Source organism: Petaurus breviceps, unplaced genomic scaffold, assembly GCF_028583685.1.
Source record: "Petaurus breviceps papuanus isolate PSGF00001 unplaced genomic scaffold, PetGlider_PUasm1.0 180, whole genome shotgun sequence".
NCBI classification, from domain to species: domain Eukaryota; kingdom Metazoa; phylum Chordata; class Mammalia; order Diprotodontia; family Petauridae; genus Petaurus; species Petaurus breviceps.
This window is the reverse complement of record NW_027185782.1, coordinates 6,739,908-6,746,851: the sequence shown is the minus strand read 5'-3', so window position 1 is coordinate 6,746,851 and position 6,944 is coordinate 6,739,908. Positions and strand designations below refer to the sequence as shown.

The 6,944-nt window shown below is 44.0% G+C and overlaps 1 protein-coding gene across 4 annotated transcripts in view; it reads right to left on the bottom strand.

Annotated features, from left to right (window-relative positions):
• LOC138160315 (ultra-long-chain fatty acid omega-hydroxylase) overlaps positions 1–1,284 on the bottom strand; it is a 51,785-nt gene extending 50,501 nt beyond the window's left edge. For 2 of the 4 annotated variants that reach the window (XM_069086968.1, XM_069086972.1), the window contains exon 1: positions 84–256. The gene's annotated coding sequence lies outside the window, so the exon portion shown is untranslated. The other 2 variants (XM_069086969.1, XM_069086970.1) reach the window with 2 other exon arrangements.
• Between the last annotated feature and the right edge of the window lie 5,660 nt (positions 1,285–6,944).

Genomic DNA, 6,944 nt, shown 5'->3' with positions numbered 1-6,944 from the left:
ACAGCCACCTTCTTCCTCAGACTCACCCTCCATCTCTACCCTCCAGCCCTGCCACCTAGTTTCTGAGAATTCCCCCTACTCACCCCTCTTTCTTCAGCAATGCACCAAACTCCTGCTTGCACCCCTTCTGCCACAGGAGAACTGACAGAGTAGGTTTTTTAAGATGTTACAAGGTGCTCTAGGAAGCAGTCTGCTCCACCCAGCAGTAACTTAGGCACTGAGCATTGGGACTGCAAACCCAGGCTATAACCTCTTCACTCACCATGCTGTGTCACCAACCAACGCAACCACCCCCAAGTCTGCTCACCAAGGGCACACCTTCCCCTGAAGGACACACCTACAATCCGACTCAATGGGATCAACTCCCACCCCAGCTTCCTTGGCCAGGATTACAAATGGGCACTATCTCAACCTGACCCTGCTCCCCACAAAGAAAAAACCTTTTCTGGGTCACATTCTTCTGCCTTAAAATGAACTACTTTCTGATATCAGGAGAAGTATATCAAAAGAGTTTTGGAGTTTTGGAAGATTTAGAGTTTTGGAAGGCTTGGGTTCAAATTCAAATTCCAGCTCAGAGATTTACTGTAAAATGAGGCTAGTAAAAATGTCTATACTATTTACCTCTAAAGATTGTGAGGAAGGTGCTTTGTAAACTGTAAGGTACTATGAAATTAGGTCTATTATTATTATATCTGTGCTTCTCCCAACATAGCCCTGACCCCTCCCCATTAGGCATTTGCCCCACCCCTCTTCACCTGAACACCAGCCCTTGGATCTCAGGCATCTCAGCCTCACCCTCTAAGCTCCCAGCCCTGCTCCTCTTACCACACTCTTCCTAAACTCCACCAACCACTGTTTTCACTGAATACGCCCTAACACGCAATCATCTCTCACCCTCACTCATTGACTAAAGAGGGAGCTCTCCGGTATTAACATTCTACTCTGTCCCTGTAACAGCACTCTGAGGTTACCTTCATATTGAGGCCAGCAAGAATAATTACAGGCGCTGGGTTCCCCCCTCCATCAGAGGGTAGGAATTAAGACCCTTTTTAATATGCTCAGGCTGTCAACCAGCCATCCTCCAACCATCCTCATCCCCATCCCTATCCCCACCTTCATCTCCATCCCCATTTTCATCCCCATCTTATTGGGCCCCTAGGTAAAGGTGGAGGAAGGCAGGAAGCCTACCTTGGCGGGTCTCCCACACCCAGTCCTGTCCTGTACTCCACAGCTTTATTTGAAACTCACACCCTAGCTTTCCCACCCTCTCTTCCAGATGTGATTCCAAGCATGCGCAGCTGCACTGAGTCCAGTGTCCCCAGGGCATCTTCTCCTGTGAAAGGCTCTGGGACACTCCTGCCCCCTGGTGACTTCCCAACAATACAGCTCTTGGCCAGGAAGCCGTCTTCCTGGGCGGTTGCCTTTGAATACAATGCCTGATCAGCTGTACCCACCTTCATGCTTCAACATTCCCTCCCCATCCCCATATTTAAGGCAGAAACCAGTAACAGATCTTCCTAACTGTGGGACTACATGATTCATTAATGAGTAAGTGACCTCAGACCTTGGTCTGAGCAACATATAGGTCAATGGGGCCAGATGAATGGACAAATCATGGGCCCAGATCAACTTAAAGAGGTCAGGTCACATGAACTTATCCAAAAGAGAAAACCGTTGGCAAGGGTGACTGGCATGGAGTCCGAGAGAGAGTGATACCAATGCAGCAAAGTCGAATGGACCTATAGGGGCCATACCAGGAAGGGTCCCTTGAATCTTCTGGGATTCCAAGGACATGGTGATTCATTGCTTGAGTCTTTAGGGGTACAATGAATTTCCTGGCTACTTATAATGTGTGGTGGTCCAGGGGTAAAAAGACTTGGCATTTTAGAATGAGTTATATATAACTAGCTATTTACATGATGCCTCCCCCATTATAATGTTTTGAACAAATATATCATTTTGACTATTATAAATACCCAAATTAACTGCAAAAGACATATGAAGATGTTATCTGCATCCAGAGAAAGAACTGATAATTAGAAGTATGTATAGAATGATTTTACATATATACATGTGTGCCTAATGGTAGCCATGGCGGGGAGGGAATGTAGAGAGGAAAGAAAAAGAAATTTACATAGTAACTTTATTATATATTTAAGAGGAATAGCAAGTTGTATATGATAGATGTGCAGTTTTGTGTGCAATCATCTTTTTTATTATACTATGTTATGGAAATGCTTGTTTTATTCCATAAATAAAAAATAATTAAAAAAAAAAAAGAATGTAAGTGTTCTGAGGGCAAAGACTACATTTTTACCTTACTTTGTGTCCCCAGTGCTTAGCACAGCATGAGCCTGGCTCATAATAACCTGGCACAAGCTAACATCTCCCAGGTAAAATTGTGTCTAGGAGGAGGCTGCCTCCAGTTTTTGTCTTTTTTTTTTTTTATACAGGACCTTATGAGATTGCTTGAGGCAGCTGGCAACTTCCTTTTCCCAGGCTCTTAAGCAGCAGGATAGGGGCTACTGGCAAAGTTATAGCGGCAGCAGAAGCAAACGGGCCTGTAGAGAAAGGAAGAGGGAACAGTGGAAAGAAGATCCCTGGGACTGACTGTAGGCAATGGAAATGAGAAATTATTTGCCTGAGAGGTTGACTGAAACTCTTGGAGGTGTGGGGGTGTTGTAGATGTATTTGATACAGAAGTAAATATTGTTCCAGTGTCTCATTTTGATTTTGTTTTGTAAATACATTTCTTATAAGCAAGAGATGGTGATGTTTTGTCTTATCCATTGTCACTCTCTTTGATTTTATTGAATTATTTAATCTATTCACAATGAAAATTGTGAGAGTTAAGTTTATTTTTGCTCTATTGGGGACTCTAATTTTTTTTATTGGAATTTTCTTTTTGTTCTATCTCTTTTGGGTCAGTACATTGTCCCTTTCACTAATTTTGCTTTATCTGCTGTGATGCAACCCTATTTCACAGACTGTCCTTGACCCTCTCTTCAATTGTCAATGATGTCCCAAGTTTTTTCCTTTTATGTAATTATTCTTTCCCTCTTTTTTCCCTTTCTTTTTCCCCTCTTAATTAAGTGGTCAGTTCAAAATCATCCTCCTCTCTTCTTCTCCAACTTTTTGTTTGCTAGGTTTTTTTTCTTCTGTACCTTTTTTTTTTTTTAAAGCTATCGGGGTCAAGTAACTTGCTCAAGGTTACACGGCCAGTTATTTCTGGGTGTGGTGCTGAGTATCTGAGCCCGGATTTGATCCAGGTCATCCTGACACTGGAGCCGGTGCTCTTACTCACTGAGCCACCTGGTTGTCCCTAAGCAATTGGGGTTAAGTAACTTGCTCAAGGTTACACGGCCAGGTGTTTCTGGGTGGGTGCTAAGTGTCTGAGCCCGGGGTTCCATCTCCAGGTCATCCCAACACTGGAGCCGGTGCTCTTACTCGTTGTGCTACCTGGCCGCCCCACTTCTGTACCTTTTCTAAGGAGGACTTCTTTGTTCTTTTCATTAATTCTCTTCCCCTTCTGTCTATTCTGAACTTTTAGTTTTTGATTCATGTTCTATGTTTTTTTGGTCTTTTTGTGCCTCAAATGGAGGTGAAGCTTCTAAAGTATCAAGTCTGAACTCCTTCTTTTAATCAATTTTGGTTTAATTGCCTTTGTAGATCTATAAAGAAACTGCTTGCAAATGATCCTATGATACTTGGATATTAGCCTTGCAATTAAATGTTGTAACATGGATAAGCTAGTGGATTCTTTTCTAATCATTCAATAGTTCTTTATTGCTTGGCAATTTCCTTTTCTATGTGAGAATAAAACTCCCTGTTCCATGGACCTGATTTGTATTGGTGCTCTGGGTATCATTTTTATTTTCTTCCATTTGGGGTACTATAAAAATATAAAGCGCTCATTCTGTAATATTATGGAGAATTAAGCAGAAGTTAGAAACCATGGAGGGAGGTAGGGAGAGGGCCTGGGGGTATTCTGAACTGATTTGGATCTCCAACAAGGAAGTCAATGACCACATGTCCCCGAACAAGGCAGATGCCAGATATCATACTGTATGGATACTGAGTTTATCCCCTACGTGGAGTATGAAGGTGTCTTTATGCAGTCTGAAGGGGGCAGAATAGCCATCTCTGATGACTATTAACCCCCTACATGGGCTTCTCAAAATAAGAGTCTCATCTGACTCCACAGGTTTCTAGAGTCAGAGTCAGACTGGGATTTGAGAGATCATTTGGCTCAGCTCCTTTGTCTAACAAGCAAGAATATGGCAAGGCAGAGAAGAGAAAGGATTGGTCCAACATGCCTGAAGGCCATTTACCCCTTCCACATCGCAACTTTCCCCATATTGGGTTTCTGATATGTCGTGACAGGTCAGGAAGATGACAAAGAAAAAGTTTAGAAATGCATAAAATATATGTGTAGTTTTGTATAATATCAACATGTTTTATTTTTTAATACCCTAATAATTCAGAGTTCTTCTCTGGTGGGAAGAGAGGGCCAAAAAATTTTACTCAAATTTCCCAGATCTTGTGGTGAGGGTACCTTTGCCCTGAGATATAGAAGGAATAATTCTGGTTAAATAGGAGGGGCAGGATTTGAACCCAAGTCTTCTGACTCCAAATCCACCCTTCTTTCCATTGTATCATACTGCCTTTCTTATAGAAAGGTACTATGCCATAGCTAGAAGGGATCTTGTGACTGATTCAGGGATAAGCCCAGGATAAAGTGTCCTAAGAAAAAGTGCCCCATGATTGTTCTTTTGTTCACTCTTCCCTCTTGCAACTCCTCTGCCCTATCCTGCCCTAGATTCACTGGAAACAAGCCAGGCAACGACCTGGTCCTGTGGCCTAGGTCACCATGATGCCCCAGGGCTTCCAGGTACGTAGGTGTTCAGAGGGAGTGAGCACAGCTCTATTTCTGGTCCCAACACTATCAGGGTCTAGAAAGCCTGGGAGGCAGAGCAGGGGGAGGGAAGGGGCACCCCAAAGATCAGGTTCTTGGATTTTGGAGGTGGAGAAGTGGCAGTGAAAAATGAAGGACCTAATAGGGGTGGGGGCCTATAGCTTTGAGGCCACATGTGGGCTTCTAAGTCCTCAAGTGCAGCCCTTCGACTGAATCCAAACTTCCCAGAACAAATCCCCTTAATAAAAGTATTTGTTCTATAAAACTTGAACTCAGTCAAAAGGTCATACTTGAAGACCTAGCGACGGCACAGTGTAGTGCTAGGTCTGGAGTCAGGAAGGCCTGACTTCAAATCTGGCCTAAGACACTTACTAGCTGTCTAACCCTAGGCAAGTCATTTAACCCTGTTTGCCTCAGTTTCCTCATCTGTAAAATGAGGTGGAGAAGCAAATGGCTAAATACTCCAGAATCTTTGCCAAAAAAATCCTAAATGGAGTCACAATGACTCAGACACTGAAAACAACTAAACAACTTGTGACTCAACCACTCACCCAATTGCCTTAGTTGTCCCATCTGTAAAATGGGTTTTTCTAACTGGGTTTCCTAGGATAATGAGGAAACCCTTGACTGATCTGCGCTTCTCAAAATGAAAGTCATATCTGACTTCACAGGCTCCTCAATTTAGAGATAGATTAGGATTTGAGAGATCAGCCCCTTCACTTTGCAGGTGAGAAAATGGGAGCTGAGAGAAGAGATGGGATTTGCCCAGGGTCCTCAAAAATAGTAAAAGATAGGATTGAACCAAGCTTCTGGGAGTCTAAATCCAGCATTCTCTTCCCTGTACCCCGCTAAAAAGCCCCACCTACCTACTGGATGAGATTATTCAGCAGAGTTCTTAGACTGGAATTCTTTCCCCCTAAGAGAGAAGTGACCCTAGCTGGGAGGATTCCATGAGCTCCTTTAATGACCCTCAGTTACCGGAGCTTAATGATCAGTTGACTGGGGTGGGGAGGACAGATTCTTTTTGGAGGAACGATCCCCCTTGTGACTTTTAAAGATATATTCTCCTCTCTTTTTTGGACTCTTTGCCAATGCTTTCTCTCTTTCAACAATGGCTAGGAGAGATTTCTTTCCCCAATCTCTATTTTATCAGGAAAATGCATGTCAGCTTGCAGCATAACCACATGGAACTGGGGGGCACTTTTTTGTCATTTCTTTCCTTTGCTGACACAAGACAAACATTAGCAATCTTTGACAGTTTCCATGCTCTCACATGAATTGAGAGCTCTTGGGGTGTCAACTATCCAGAGGAATGAGACGTTTATAACAACACACTTCTCAGAGGAGATCGCCACCACCAAAGCAGTCTTTTGCTGCTAGCTCCTGCTGTTTGTCCTTGGTTCTCCAAGAAGACCTTGAGATCAGAGAAGTGATGCCATGACAGGCGAGTAAATCCGATTTAAGTGAAGGAGGACTGTGCAAATTCACCGGCCTCACCTTCTCCTCCATCTCCATCTAGATCCAATGGCCAGATATGGATCAGGACAACTGGAGATGGCCCAGGATGCAGTGGGGGACGTTGTCCTTTTCAAGTGAAGGCCTTTAACAAGTTTCAGTTTAACTGAGTGTAAGGGTTATGGGATTTAAAGATCTTCCATGCCCCATTGGACTTGCTGATGTAGCAGGAAGGGGCGGAGCAAGAGGAAGTGGAAGCCAAGCTAGAGTTCCTGCGGTGGCTGGTGGTGGTGGTGACGGCGGCAGCAGCAGCAGAGGCAGCAGCAGCGAAAAGCCCTTTTTGAGTTAGCCAGAATTTCTGCTAAGGACTCCTGCTGAGGACTGCCAGGGGCCGGAGCTGCTGGGAGCGCGCTTCCCGGACGCTGGGTGGTTGCTGTGAGTGGGGAGAGGAGGACCTTTGCCTGAGGTAGCCTGTTCTGTTTTAAAGGCTTGAAAATGTGGGTGCTTTCTACTTTATCTACCTGTGCCAATGTCATAACTACTCTGATGGCTTTCACTTTCTGGTTTTGGGACT